Here is a 16,860-nt window from a genome sequence, read left to right as displayed (position 1 = left end):
ATAACGCAACCATAAAATGATCGTAGTACGTAAAGTCAACATGTACGAGGCATCAACTGTTGTAAGCAAACGCTTACTGGTTGATACTCTGTAGGAAAATTAATTTTGAAGAACATATTTCGTTACATCATGTTTACATTTGGTGCTGAACGAGTATAATTCGAAGTATTTCCTGTCATCAAAAATATCGAACCCAACTTAATTCACCAATTAATTGCAATTTTTATCCCAATGTCAGACGCGATATATTTAAGTTTAAAAATATTTTTGAGAAGGGTTGCCACCTGTTTCACAATATATGTATGTATGTATCTGATATATTTAAATATGAGTGTTTTATAAAAGCTTTTCTTTGACCATACATTTGATTAGGGCTACCATCTTTTCGAAAAATCATATCCATCTACATAAGTCAGAATATCGAGGGCTGCGGCACGATCGTTGGGCTCTAATTTCCAATGAAACGAAAACGCGACAGAAGAAGGGAAAAGTTGGCGGGGGAAGTTTGGCGCATGATTAAGTTTAAGATTTATATAAAGATTAAGATTAAGATTGAGATTAGTATTAAGATGAAGATTTATTTTAAGATTCCGATTTGAAACTGGGATTTAAATTAGATTTTACTTCAGGTGCACGCGTGGGATCCACACACGAAATGGACTGTCCTACCTAGAAGTCTTCCGAATAGATAAAGTCTCCGATTTCTCTCTTCAAATTCAAGCCAAGCTGTTGATAGCAAAACCATGATTTCACTTTAATGGGCAGCTCGATTTTTAGTAAAGCCATCAAGCTGGCTCCGTTACAGGCTTGACTTTGTTACAGGCTTGACTTTGAGAAATTAGGAAATTAACAAATTTATCAATAGAGAAAAGAGAAATAGATTAGTTCCCTGTCTTTAAAATCCAACTGAGCGTAAGTAATGGCAGCCAAGCGATCTTGATGTCTTCCTTTTCTCTACAAATTTCATGGATCGAAGATCCGAGCGCCTGCCTTAATTGCTAATTGTGTGGAGATGATTACTACTATTCAGTATACCCTAGGTTCGCGAACCTGTTGAGGATATAGAAAATTGGTAGTTAAAGGACAACATATGGTACTTACATATGTATATCTGCCGCGCCATGAATAACCCTTCCATGAAAAACTATTTTTTATTAAAAGGCGGAATGTTGAAATTGTAAGAGAGCTGAGAAGAGAAGAGACAACATACATTTTTTGTAGGCAAAAACCTAATGAACAACTGTCTAAAACAGTACTCAGACTACATACCTTTGAAATACCAAGTAATCGGTTAAATTATTAAGTGCCGACAATACAAAGAAGATTTTCTTGATTGTCTTCATGAGGTGAAGTAGCGAAAAATTCGAAAACAAAGTGCTACTGTCTGAATCTTGTTTTATAGCTTCTAGTTGTGTGGCATTTTTCCTACAAGGCTCATGTACAGCTACATACAAAAGATCATACCTTAGGTTATATACAAACATATGTAAATATGTAGCACGAATTTAAGTAAATAATTTAATTTTTCCATGTTGGCGGTCGGCTTCCTGCCTTCAGCCTTCTTCGTCACTCACAAATGCCATATCAGCGGTTTCTTCCGCCATTGCTCACTTTTCTTTTGGCTTATCTATGATCGCATCACTAAGCTGCTAAATGCATTTATGCATTTATTTGATTTGTGCTCGATGTATACGAAAATTTTTTTTCGGCTGAACCTTGGCTTTATTTTTATATTTTTCTGCTACGCCTAGATTTGGCAACACAATTTTATTTTTAAAAGCTCAACTGGAATAATCAAAATACTTCTTTAGCAAAAGTTTAATACTTTTTGGTGAGCTATAATTTACGGACATTAGTGTGGCACGTTAAGGTGTTAAGAAATGAGAACTGGTGAGTAAATTCTAGAATGGAGTGTTGGGGTCAATGAACTTAGGAACAAAAAATTGCCACTTTGAGGCAAGAAAATCGATAATATCATACTTTAAGATCCGACTGTAAATGCCAAAATTATGACGAAAAACGTAAAAAGTTACCCCTAGGTTTGGTCAAAATAACCAAAATTTTTTTTCGAAATTGCCTTGCAAAATTTTTTTTTACACTCAGGGGTGTACGGCGAACTATTTTTTCGGTTCGGTCTAATGTACATATGTATGTATTTGCACACATACGTATGTGTAGTGGCGCTAACAAAGCTGATGCCGCACAATGCCAACATTTAACTGATAAGGCTCAGTTTGCTTTTATTTTTGATTTTTTTGTTTTCTTTTCTTCTTTCAAAGCAGTGTCTATTGGCCTGCCATCACTGACCGCCATCACTTTTGTCTGCTGACTCACAATTAAATAAAATCACTTCAGCTGAGAAATAATAAATTGTATTGGCCATTTGTATACTAAAACGCAGCGCCTTCGATAGCTCAGTTGGTAGAGCGGTGGACTGTAGTTGAATATCAGTGCGACTGCAAGCGATGCAAGCGCATCTGCGCAGCGAGCAGAAATCCATAGGTCGCTGGTTCAAATCCGGCTCGAAGGAATTCAGTTAAATTTTTTTTATTTTTACATGTGAATAAAAAGTTAAAACATACTAACATGTATGCATATGTATACTTAGTTATGTACAGAGTTAGTAAGGTGTACTTTTTTGCCTTTTAACAAATTTCCTTCACATTCGAAATTCGGCTGATTTGAAAGTGCGATCCCTCCGCTATATGTAATTAGTGGAGGTATTTTAATTTACTTATCAGATGTATATGGTAGGACCTCAGAAGATTTGCTCAAAGTATGATATCTTTTGCAAAACTTACTAATATTATAAATGTGAAAGTTTGCGACTAAGTAAGTGTGTGACTATGTTTGTTGCTCTTTCACGCTTTTAAAGAAATGTGTGCCATAGCTATCGCCATACGCGAGAGCCGAGTTCGAGTCCCCGAGCAGCGGTATTTCAGTTAATTTTAAGGAATTTAATTTTTTTTTCTTTTTTAACTAATTTTATTTCAATTTACCTTTCTCTTGATTTTTATATGTTATTGCTTTAAAAAGAAAAATATATTTGTTTTTTTTTCACTTAATTTTTAGGATATTTTGAAATTCTTTTTTTTAATTTAATTTCTTTTGATTTTTACATTTTTTTTTAATTTTTAAGTTTTAGTTTCTTCTTTTTTGTATTTTTTTCCTTTTTATAATTTAATTATAGATTTTATTTAAAAAGAAACAATCGTTTTTTTTTAATTTCACTTAGTTTTTTAAAACATTTTTCTTTATTTTTGCTTTTTTTCATAATTTCATAATTTTTAATTTTTTTTTGTTTAATTTTCTTCTATTATATTACAAATATTTTTATTTACTTCTGCTTTACTTTCACTGCACTTTTCTGTTTTTTAATTCCATGTCTTTTTTTGTTTATTTTATTGTTAATTTTCAGTTATTATCGTTTTTAAAAAAATAATATATATGTTTTTATTTCATTTATTATATTTACATGTTTTTTTAGTTATTATTTTTTCATTTTGTTTCCCTTTTTATTGTATATGTTATTGTTTTAAAGAGAGAAATATATTTATTTCAAATCATTTAATTTTTAGGATCTTATTTATTTTTTTGTCTTTGTTATATTTCATTTCCTTTTAATTTTTAGATTTTGTTTTAAAAGTAAAAATATTTATTATTTTTTTCATTTGATTTGTAAGCATTATTTTCTTCTCCTTTGACTTAAATTTTATCTTTATCTAATTAAATTTTTAGATTTTATTGTCTTAAAAAGAAAAAATATAGTTATTTTTCAATTTCATTTAATTAAAAAAAAATATTTTTATATAATTTAATTTTAGTTTTTTTTTTAATATGGTTGACTAACGAATGAAGCTTACGAAAACTTTATTTTTTAAATATTTTGAAAAGGTTTACCACCTTTTTCAAAATCAAATCATATTTTTTCTCAAGTTAAATAAAGTAAATGAGAACTCTTTGTTTTGAAAATAAAATTTGTAAAAATCAACGGCTATAAATCTGTGTACTAAAAATCTTTCTTAGAAATCCAATTAAAAAAGTCGAAGTTTTTACGAAAGTTGGTGTTTTTTTTAAACATTGAAAGTGGGATTTATACGATTTTTGTTAAAGAATAAACTATTTATACGTTTATAAAAAAAAAAAATATATTAAATATATATAGTAAAATAAATAGTAAAATTTTGTCAATATGAGTGGGTGTCGTATAGTTACCGTAAGCACTATAGTTCATCGAATACCCCAGATTTTTTAAATCTTCGAACGAGCAATGTGAATAAAACTTAACAACTTTTGCAGCGATAAGGTGGTGACCAAATCAATTTCTAAAAATGTAACCGACTATTTTTGGAACACACAGCTGTCGCAGTTGATTGCTAAAATTTATCGCAAACATTAAAGAAAGACAGGCCGAAAACTATGGAGGGCATTTAAATTGAGATTACGGATGCCATCCATCGTATGGCGTGCTACGAACGAATGTGTGCGCATGTTTGTGTGTGCGTTCTACCTTTTCGGTTATCACACAGCGAGTGTCATCCCTTTTTTTATAATTTTTGTCTTCATTGTGTGCTGGCTTTGGAAAAACGTGTTGCTCTTATCAATTTTTAATGCCACTCACGCAATGTCGCATAGCCGGATTTATACTGGCACTAACTGCTCGGCCGGCCGGTCAGCTGTACCGCTGTACCGCTTTACCTGTTTACTGTGTTGTTGTCGATGGAATGCTGCACGATCAATAAACAATTTTTTCTTTGAAATTTTTATTACTCGTACTACTAAATATTTGTTTTTTTTTGTTCGTATTTTGTCTTTTATTATTTTTTTGTTTGTTTAGCTGTTGGTGTGGTGGCCTTCAAGTTACTGAGTCATCTGATTGCTTTCAATAATTTTGTGTTTCCTGTTTCTACTAGGGTTCGTTTTCGACCATTTTCTTTATTTTTTTTTTGTTTGTTGTCTGTGGAATTTATGTAAAAGTTGTACAAAAGAAGAAGAGGGGGAAAAAAATTGTTGAGCGCCACATTTTTGAAATTGATTTCCTGGGCGGTCCGGTTGGCCCTTATCACTCAGCTGCTGCAGTGCGATTAGCCACTTCAAATTGACCACTTTAGCGCCACTGCCTAGAGAATCCAACAAAAGTATGAACGGTAGATAAGTGTTGCGTCACTCTGTGGTCGTTTGGCCAACATTGAACGATGACGTTATTTTAGTGAATGTATGTATGTAGTAGGTAGGCTTGTTACCGCTGCTGCTGATATGCATCGCCATCAATTAGTGCGTCATTTTATTGACTAATTCCTTTTGAGCAGACCAAATTGCCGGTAAATCTATTACACACAGAGATACTTCTAAATACTTTGAAGCCATGAGTCATCAAGTGCGGAGATATACATACGTTGTAGGTACAATTACACCCGATATTATAAACGTGTTAAATGGTGTTTTTGAGGAATTAATATGCAAGCAAATGCAATACATTTCCGGCCTTTTCCACAGACCGCATTTTTGCAGTTGGACTTCGAACGGAATTTCGCGTGCACTTCAATGCATTCTTTTTGATTTAAGACACAAATCTGGGCCGTTATTTATGTTTGCTTCTATTGATTTTCAACTTAGATTGTACCAATTTTTTCATAATTATGTATTTTTTATTTTCTGTTATTCACTTAACTCTGGATACTCCAACAATACAAGAAAATCATGAAAAAGTATACCCAAACTCTAAAGAAAGTTATTATATAAGAGGTGAGCGCAAATTTGGTGCCCCTAGCGGTGATCCTAAAACTATCAGAAAATATAAGAAAATTTCAAAATTTAAAGATATAACACCACGCGACAGTCAATTTTGTACACGATAAAATCAATATATTCACAAAACTGTGCGCCAAATATACTAAAACTGCGTTTTTAGTTTTTCTCTCTGACGTCAAGATATTTTTTTTTTGACGACTTTGCAATTTCTAGAATATGATTTAATAAAAAAATTATTTAAAAGATTCGATGCATTAGAGAATAACAATATGGGTATCAATTAAAAGGCAACAATTCTGTAGAATAGAAAAAAAATTAATTTTTTTGTGCACCAGGACGAATATGTATTGAAAATGTCCTTCTAAAATTTTATCGTTAAATATCCTGGGATATTTCCAAAATTTATTTTTGAAAAAAATATATGTCAAGGGCTAATATGTTAACTACCTCATCCTCGAATTTCGTTCTTGTAATTTTATTAGTTGTAGATAAAATAATTTTACACTTCTCTTTATAAGATATTGATAGTTACAATATACATAAATGAAGATACTGGAATCGTTATTTTGGAACCATGTATGTACTCTAAAAGAACAAAGTGACCATATGATATACGGTTTAAATACCTTAAGTTTTTTGTATACAAGGGCATAGCCAGCCTTTCACCTAGGGGCAGGAATCTATATAGAGGGAAAAAATGCTTTTAATAAAATTTTTTTCTTTGTGTATATAAATAGAAATTTTTGAGATTAAGAAAGTATAAGTTTTCTGGTATCCTTTACAACGATATACATTTTTTTAAATCGGTTTGCTTTTAAATGTTGTTCCTCAAATTTTTATAAACAAAGTATTCAAATATGCATACCAGAAGAAAGGGTATTTAATCGCCTTTACAACGATACTAAATTTTTAAAAATCGGTTAGTAATTTTTTTGGTTAAATTTTTGTGGTTTTTTTATAAAAAAAAGGTATTTTTTTCTTTTTAAGTGTTTCTTCTCAAATTTTTATATACGAAGTATACAAATACGCATATCAGAAGAAAGAAGGTTTGATTGCGTTTACAACGATATCAACTTTTTAAAAATCGATTAGTAATATTTTTGTTTAAAATATTTTTTTATAAAAAAAAGTATTTTCATAAATTTTATGCCACAGATTCGATCCTCAATCGATAAGGAAGCCCTGCAGAACTATCAGCTTCAGTGCCAAAGTGCCGATATCCAAGGCTGTAGGGCAATCCACTCAATTCCTTAAAGTCACACGTCTAGCAGAGATAGGCGAGGGGAACAGTCGGGCCTTTATAATTTAAGCTGGGAATAAATAAGTCCTCAAAAGACGAAATGGCAAAAAATAAATATTTAAGAATATTACTAACAATCTGTAAATAGTTCTTAAATAAAAGCAAACGAATATAAAGATGTGTCTTGGATTACTGAAGGATAGTATACCGCCAAATTTCAGATTTTTTTCTAAGAATTTTTCAATTAGTTGGAAAAAAATTTACACAACAGAAAACATTTGGAGTCAGCGGCGCAAATCGTTTTCAAGTGATTTTCTAAATGGGTGGAATTGAGTACATACCACTCTCATAAATCACGATTTTTTTGCAGAGAACCTGTAGTTATCCCCGATTTGCTTATTTGCCCGGTAATACCTCATTTGCTTATGAATCGTTATGACCGAGGTAAAGGAGTATGGCATCGCCATAGAAGTAGAAGCAAATAAAAAAATAACACCCATTTCTCTTCCATCACTTTATTCCTCCTCTCGTGAAATAATTATCACTGTATAACTATTTTTTTTAGAAGTGTTCCTGAACAGTGTTGCCAGAACTTTTTGGGCGAACCGGCTAAATTTCCAAATAAAACCGGCTAAAAACGGCTAAAATGTTTCAACTAAATTTCCCATGTTTTATTTAAATAAATCACGAGTAAAACTATTTCTTGGAGAGAAGTTACAAATTCGAGCCGGAAAAAATTTTGCCAGCATGAATTTGGAATTAGGAAAAACATATGATTGTGGCGCATGGTTGGATTTTTTGTCGACGATAATTTGAATAAACAAGTTCGTTAAATTTAAAAATTTACAAACAGGAGCGATTTTAGAATGAAAAATGTAAGTTAATACTTGTTTACTTAATTAATTCCAATGATTTGAAAGATACTCGACAAAAAAAAAAAATGTATTCTTAATCGGAATGCAATCTCAACCAGAGTCGATATAGTAAACCCGACAAAGAAATTGAAACGTATGTTGAAGAAAGTCGAACTGACTAGATGTATACACGTAGATCCTGTTTTTTGCCCCTCTGAAAGAATTTTAAAAATTCTATACAAATTTCTTTTCTACATGAGAGAGAATTTGGGCGCTTTTTTTCTTACTATCTGATATTTTGAGTGATAATTCTCTATGGATTTTCGACGAACAAACCTATTGTCTTCCCTACAAGGCCTTTTCAGACCGACCGATTCTCAATACACTCAAATAGAAACCACTACACATAGAAAACGCTGTAAAAATTTCCCTTCAATTTTAAGGCAGTAAAACAACGACCTTAAGTTAACATAAACCGAGGCCAACGGATGCAAACTCACAGTTACACAAAAAAACTGGTCAGATTTTTCAGAAATCTCTTCAATTCTGATGTAAAATATGATGCGAAAAGACAGCAGATCTCCCATTTAGATGACCGGTCATATGACCGGCAGATGCCTCGTAGGATTCCCAGAGAGTTTTGCTTTACATAGAAATTTGTGCTCTTTTATTATCATTTTGACTCACTTCAGTGTTGGTTCCTTTAATTCAAGTTGGCATTCGGTTTTTGGAATTTAAATAAGTTCTCAGCAAAAAAGTTTGTTTATAAAAATACATATGTGTATATAGTGCTTAAAAAAAAAAAATTTTCCCTTACCTTAAACCTTTGGGAGTAGGCAAAAATGATGTTTAGTAATTTAGACAGAATTGAATATGCGCTATCTGGGAAGACAATATCTACATGTAATATTTATTCTGTTTGTTGGCACTATATCCAATCTTAAGAGTCTTAACAGTGAAACAATTTCTTATTTTCTAAGTTTGCGAATAAAACTTCACACTTAAAATTAAGACATTTATAACAAACATTTTATGAAGAAAATCCCTTCTTCGTTTAAAATAAAAATAAGCGAAATCGGCCCAATTTCATACAACTCTGCCTGACATGAAAATTTTCTCCACGATAAGGCTAGTAGCCATTTCTAACAGATTTTGGGTCGCTTAGTCAAAAATGGAAACATATATACATTTTTGAAATTTAAGAAAACAAGGCAAATAGCAAAATCGGCTAAAAACGGCTAATTTTTTTCTGCAAAACGGCTAACAAATCGGCTGCCGGCTAAATCGAAATTTCTCCGGCTGTTTGCTATCGCAACCGGCTAAATCTAGCCGGAAAACGGCTAAAATGGCAACACTGTTCCTGAAGTTCAAAAATTCCATTGAACGTAGGAGTGAAAAAAAGCATACGAACCATAAAATTCAATGGCTATTTAAAAATAGCATTCGCAATGACCTTGAGCTGTGACTAGTTAAGCACTGCGTTATAACTATAAAGGTAATAAAACCAATGTCTACATGATAAAAGTAATAGTAGTGACAATAGTAAAAATTTAATACAATAAAGATAAGGCAATAAAAGTGCAATTACGTATTACTTGTTTAACGACAAATGTTGCGCATTAAAAAAAGGCCACCTTCTGGCGAGAAAAATGCTAATGAGCCAAAATAAAATCACTAAAATTAAAATTACAGCCATATTCAATAGCGACTAACTACTGCAAATATGGCTAACAAATACTTGCATATGATTAAAAATGCATTTCGTTGCATTCCTCGGGCCTTACGACTTTATTGTTTTCAATAACTGGCTAGCTATGTATGTATGTATGTATGTAAGTAAGTATATGTAGCTACAACTGCTGCTTTCCACTGCGCATGCGTAGCGAAAATTCCAAAGACCACAGGAATTTGCATTCCACACATTTCTAACGTCATAAAAATATCGACGATGCACGGAAGCGTAAATGATTGGCGCGCGAGCGCCCAACATACATATACATAGATACATACTTGCATACTTTTGCTGGTTAATATGCACATATTTTATTGTATGTATATAAAGCAACAAAGCTAATGCAGATGGTGCTGCTGTTTCTGTGGTTTTGTTGTTGTTGCTGTTGTTGGCGGCGGCATTTGATAGCAATCGAAGATGCTCTAAATTCCTGCGCGTCATTGTGTCAAAAAAGTTACAACCGTTGGGATATGCTACAAATAAATATGTATGCGAAGCAACAACAAAAACATATTAGATAAGTGCAAGTTGCTGCATAACTCGAATAACAGCAACAATAGGGGTATTCCCATAATCATGCTATTTATGCTATCTATGCACCATGCTAGACAGTATGCACCGGATCGTGAATACCCCTAATGTATTCACGTAGACTTCGCATGAATCGGTTATGGTTTCTGACATATGTAAGTAAGTATGTACGCTTATGCACAAAAGAATAGGTGCAAAATTCAAAATGATATTGTTTGCAACTTATATTTATTTATTTGTTATTATTTAAAATATAGTTCGATATATAAACGAACTCACATAAATAACAATTTCAAAGCTTACACAAAGTTCACAAAAAATTAGTCAAATTTCAAAAAATTTTCAGCGAAATTTCTAACTGTTTATAATGCGCGAAAACAAAAAATTACTTTAATAAATGCTCAACACCTTCGAAAAAAAGTTTAAAAACGCTAATTTATAGCGACTTAAATTTGTGCTTGCAAAGCTGCATACACGAGAATTTTCTTAAAAATTGAGTGTAAAAAGTTTGAAATTTTTATAACAATTTTTTGAAATTTTTTTAACTTTTGTGAACTTTATGTAAGCTTTGAAGTTTCTAGTTATGTGTTTTTTGTTATGGCTCGAAATATGTTTTAAATTAAAATTATTTAAAATGTATTAATAAACTTAAGCTGCAAAAGATATCGTTTTTTTTCAATTTTGCACCTATTCTTTTGTCCATGAGTGTACATAGACGGTGCTCCGTCTTTCATCGAAGATTTCGATTATTAAAAAGAATTTTTTGAAATAAATTCGAGGATTGAAAAGCATTGCAATCAGCCCAAAAAGGAGGCTTTCTATTACACTCAACAACAAAATCAGATTTTTTACAAAATAACAAGGCTTCGTTGATGAGAAACTATTTTCCCATACACATCAACCCCCTACATGCACTTTGGTTTTCATTTTAGTACCAACTCTGTTTGAGTACTGAATTAAGCCTCAAACACATTTTCCGTGTTGATTTATTTGACGCGTTTAAGTTAAATTTTTAACCTTGGCATATATGGACACTTACGGTGAAACACTAAAACAGATATTTTTGTGGTACACTTTAAAACTTTATATGCTTCTTTGAAGGGTATTTGTTTGCTATTTTCTGCAAAAGAGACAAAAAAAATATTGAGGAGTTGGGGGGTTAAAATGTTTCATAAAAATGTTCCCCATTGTATTTTGCATAAAACTTCTGAACATATCTTATACTTCACTCCTAGAAAAAAAAAACACACTCAAATTTCAAAACGAAAAAAGCGTACATATACTTTTCTGTAATCCCCTATTCAAGAATCACTAGAACACATATCTTTAAGATATAGCTGAGGAGCAGATATTGAGATGATCTCTTGACTGCTGTCGGTGAACTTGTGACCAGAAGAATCTAGCAACCCTGCATGCGGAAGTTCTTGCCTATCGATCCTTACTAAAATATCATCTGTCCAAAGGTATACCATAAATATATAGCCACTGAAACCACAGATCTTTCTAGCTCATCGGTCCTGCGCTATCAGATATCCTTTATTAGCTCGATATGGAATCAATCTGAAGCCGATGGTCTTTACAAATGCATGCAATGTCATCTGGTTATCAGAATGTGCTATGTTCACCTCCGTAAAGGCTTCAACGCTGTTGGTTTCATCTAAATTGCGGAACTTAAAGACCACAACCCCCAAGCCTAGTTGCGGTCTGAAGCTCCTCACTTATGACTGATCTTGAAACTCTCTTCGGTTGCTCAATGATCCTGGCCTTTTCTAGTGCGCTCCACCAAACAAGGACATCAGGCAGTAAAATGGGTTTAATTATGATAGCATAGAGCTAGTAAACCATCTCCGGGCAGAGCTTCCAGTGCATTTCAATGGCTCTGACTCCTTCTTTACCTCAGCCGGCTATTAAGAGTGTTTGAAAAATTCGAATGATGTCACCTTTATCTATTCTTTAGTAGTTAGAAGGACTGCTCAATATTCATTACAACCGATTTGAGTTAAAACGATCTTTAGGGATCCCGCTTTTAATGTTCAAATCAATCAGCCTCTTAAGCGTTTTTTTGTGCAACGAGGAGAGACTTAGTCTAAAAATTAATCCGAAACTCCTATGTGACACCTGTAGGATGTGATTATAGGTAATTAACGAAATTTATCAATTCTACCGGCAGAGTAGACACATTTTTTAGTTGCAGTTTAGCAAGTGTTAATAAGCACATCGACCTGTAAAGCGAAGGATGTCTAAAGGAATTAAACTCCATCCATCCATCCATCCATCGGAGATCCAACCTAAATGCGGTCGATGATATAAGGCGCAAAAGATATCCAATCCATACTTGTACGCAGACTTTTGCAGCTGCCTGTAAATCTATGCATAGTAATATCAAACTCCAGCGGCTGTAGCAAAATCTTGTGGCATGCCACAACAAATCATAACAGCGAACAAGTTTTAATTACAAACATGTCAACAAATGAGTGACAAGCATCAACCGACAATCAACAGCCGTCAAGCAGCGACATTTGTTTCTGTTAAAGATGCCGCTACCGCTACTAGCTGTTGCAATTGCAACTGTCGCGTTGGTCAACCGCATGCGCCACCGCCCTCAACTAAAAGTAAAAGCTGCATAGCAAAAGAATGCTGTGAAACTAAAGAAAAAACAACAGTAAATAAGTATGCAAGCTTATGGCAGGCACTTAAGAACACATATCTACTAACATAAATACATAAGGATGCATCACCAAAAAATTGCCATTTTATTTGCGGAAATTATAATATTTTTTATGTTCAGAGACTTCCGCCAAAAATATTACGATTAAACATAAACACTTTTTTGCAGATGTTTTAAGCTTGCAACTCTTTTATCATCTGATGTATTTTTTAGAGGAAATAATGTTTTTAAAAGCTAATTGTATTTGTAAAAAAAAAAAATCGATTTTTGGAGGTATTTTCATACAGGCCCAGCTCTTTTACGGAAATATTTTGGCGAAAATCTTAAAAACTTACATTTTATAAATCCGGTGAAAATCTCAATATTTTACTAAATACATATTCCAGCAGAAATCTTAAAATGTATGGAGAGTGACGCACCCTTATGTGCAAATATATGGGTTAATCCCTGTCAAATCGACTAATGGTTGGAATCGACCATTTTTTATTTGGATAAATTTTAGCTAGAACTTTTCGTATTTCATATAACGAAATTCTACCAAAAGAAAACCAAAATGATCGAAACTTAAAAATTTCACAACTGCCCGGATTTTGCAAAGATCTCGTTTTAAAGGCTACAAAGAAAAAAATAAAAAAAAAAATTATAAAAATATTTGTCAAAATTTTTTTTTATAAAATACCCACAACTGATCGTAAAACATCTCTAAATCTGCAAGGCGGCCTTTAAAGAATCGGTTATGTAAAGAATTTGTCTTTAGTTTAAATTTATTTTTAATTAAGAGTTTGCAAAAAAAAAAATGTATTTGAAAAAATCTTATCTTAACACTATGCGACAGTCAAAATCGGGATGGGATGAAACCAACGGGAAATGTTATATCGGTCAAAAACAAGTTATACGTGGCCCGGCGTTTCGCTGGGTCACGTCTAGGAATCGAGATATATCGATTTGAAGTTAGTAACTATCATATAGGGGAAATTGTCACCTTTGGTGGTCTTTTTTTTGACATAACTCGAGAACCACTAGTCCGATTTTGCTCAAACAAATTTAAAACAATTTTTTCTATATACTCAACAGTTTTGCCGGCAAAAATAAATGTATGAAGAAAAAAAAAATATTTTTGCCTAAAAATTAAATTTTTTTTTTTTATTTTTTTTTTGGATTTTGGATTTTTTATGAATTTAAAAAATAAAAAAATTTAATATTTTAGGCAAAAAATATTTTTTTTCATACATTTATTTTTACCGGCAAAACTGTTGATTACATAGAAAAATGTTATATGAACAGATTAAAGGAATTGTAATCTTTAATTTTTTTAAATTTGTTTGAGAACAATCGGACTAGTGGTTCTCGAGTTATGTCAAAAAAAGACCACCAAAGCGAAACGCCGGGACACTTATAACTTCTTTTTTACCGATATAACTTTCCCCGGTAGTTTGAACCCTTCCCGATCACTGACCTCTACCATTTGTCTCACAGTGTAATAGACACCCTCTTTGAAATTTCCAGCATATTTTAAAATCAGTTAAAGGTATTGTATAAAAAGATTCGATCCAAAAATTTGTGCAAGTTTTAGCTTTTACAATTTTTTAATTTTAAAAGTCGGTAATTGTACTTTGTTTTATTTGTTTTTTTTTTTTTTAATATGGCCCAAATATCATCTTTAAAACGAGATCAGAACCATATTTTATTACTATAATAGTTTTTCAGAAAAAGTTTCAAAAAATACACTTTCGAAATCCGGGCAGTTGTGAACTGTGAACCCTCGACAGTTTTTATTTATTTTATTTTATTTTTTCCCTCAGCAGAACTTTTTTATGTGATAAAAGAAAAGGTTCTGACTAATATTTGATATGGATTGACCCATTTGTATGCCCACAGTTGTGGGCGCCACTACCTTGGCACCCGTAATGCAAAGGAGAAGGAGCTCATAAGGCATAAGTTATGTGATGTACTAAATGTATATGTAAAAGCAAAAAATGTGTGGCATTCCACTGCAACTCGCACGCACCTAAGCGCCACCAACAAGATTTGCTACAATGCATGCCACATCCTCGCTACTACAGCCGTCGCACACGCAATAGACGATAGCAACCAGCGTCGCTTTGTCTGCGGAATTTTTAACTATGCAAATACGCGTGCAAACACTCACCACACTGCGAGCGCACACAAGTACGCACTTTTTTCTTGCGTTTGCCACTTTTTGCATGCACGCTTGAAACTTTCGTTACGCATGTGGCAGCAATTGTACACAAGTTGTTGCAACTTGCAAGTTATTTTAGGCACTAAGCGTTGGAAAATATGGCAAATGCACAGCGTTGTCCGGCTGTGTTGTTGCTGATGAGCTTTGCGGTTGTACGTACACCGTTGGTTTGGTGTTTGCGTGCGTGTGCATTTATAAATAAAAACATACTATCTTATTAAAGCGTAACTAAATGCGCGGATCAGAATGTCTGCTTAGTTGGCACTTGATGGGACAAGGAGTGTCCAGTTTGTGACACAAGCTACATTGTTTGCATGTACTGAGTACATACGACTACACTGCAAGAGAATCACTGCGGAATGCTCTTAGTTCTAACTAAAAGAAAACATTGTGGGGATTTACCTACCATAAACAAAAGTGAAGTCTTAAGTATTTCAATAAACGAGAAGAATCATAATACGTTAAGTACATCATATACAGAAATATCAACCCAACGTTGGTGAAACAATTTAACTTCGTAATAGCCATTTGTAATTAACTTTCATACAATTTTTTCAAAAAAGGGTCAGCAAAGCCCATTGACACGAGTACTACGAAAAATTTTTCATTACATTTTACCATTTTACCAGTACCACAAAGAACATAACGAATTCAGTAGAACAAAAAAGTTCCGAATATGAGCTACATATCTTTGGGCACAAGGCATAACAGCACATGGGAGTTTGGACTCAATGCAGAAAATATAAAAAAATTTATGAAACTTTGAGAAAGGTCGAAAAATATATCTTAATCTTCTTCTTCTTCTTCTACCTCTTCTTCTTGATTGGTGCTGTAACATAGTGGAGCAGCGAGCAAAGATCATCGAACAAAGCGTCGATTTCAAAAGCATATATTTCAATAGGAGAGCGAAAAGTGAAACACGCAAAGCGTACATATAAGTTTGTTATTGGAGCTTTGCTCGATGATAGCTTTTCGCTTTGCTCGCCGCACCAATATCTTTAGACCTTAAGCGTTTCTGGCCGAGTCCAACAATGCAAGCCAGTCATTTCTCTTATGTGCAAACTAGGCTTGTCAACTTTTAAAAACGGCTAAGGGAGGATAAAATAATTTTTTTACGAGGAATTTATGTGATCATATCTTTGCTTTCTCAAAAAAATTAGAGGGGCATTTTAATAAATACATTCAACGAAGTAAAAAAGGATCAGTCCAGCACCTTCGCCCTGACCCGCGGGCTGTGTCGGCGCCAATATTTCAATATTTCATATAATTTAATTTAATTCGACTTTTCAAACAGATGGTAATCCTGGTCAAATTATTTTTAAACCTTTTTCGTCCGACACATATTCAAATTAGCTAATACTCTTAATTCAAATTGAATTTAATTATAAAATTAGGTGGCAACCCCCTTACATGCCGTTTGGAATTAAAATTTCTTCAGAGCCATTTTGATTTATATTCATTATGAAGTAATTTATTTAACCTATTGCTTTTATTGAATCTAACTTTGTAACAAGGTGGCAACCCTCTACAAAATATTTTAGAAACACAACCTCTTTCTCCTGGCAACCATATCAGGATATGCATTTTGATTTTCTGCCTTGATTTAAGTCGAGCTTGCTTTTTAAAACAGGTGGCAACCCTACTACATATAATTAATGTAAATATATATGTAGATCAGGTTTAATAAATATTTCCTTAATATATCCTCCACTATGCAACACAGATATGCTTGCCGCATAAAAAAAATTCTTTGACACGTCTAAATACATTTATTCTTGTATACGTTCGAATTATATGCAAACATTTTTGCCAATTCCAAAGTACGAATGCATGGAAATAAGTAAGTAACGTTGCTATTGCGCAGTTGCGTAGTTGGCAGTAAAA

The 16,860-nt window shown here is 32.9% G+C and overlaps 1 non-coding gene across 1 annotated transcript; it reads left to right on the top strand.

Annotated features, from left to right (window-relative positions):
• Window positions 1-2,403: 2,403 nt before the first annotated feature.
• On the top strand, window positions 2,404-2,530 carry TRNAY-GUA (transfer RNA tyrosine (anticodon GUA)). Its single transcript has 2 exons — window positions 2,404-2,440; window positions 2,495-2,530. It is a non-coding gene; the product is annotated as a tRNA-Tyr (tRNA).
• Window positions 2,531-16,860: the final 14,330 nt, after the last annotated feature.

Source organism: Rhagoletis zephyria, unplaced genomic scaffold (genome assembly GCF_001687245.7).
Source record: "Rhagoletis zephyria isolate East Lansing unplaced genomic scaffold, Rhagoletis_zephyria_1.1 Rzeph_scaffold_00332, whole genome shotgun sequence".
NCBI classification, from domain to species: Eukaryota; Metazoa; Arthropoda; class Insecta; order Diptera; family Tephritidae; genus Rhagoletis; species Rhagoletis zephyria.
This window is presented reverse-complemented; position numbering and strand designations above follow the sequence as displayed.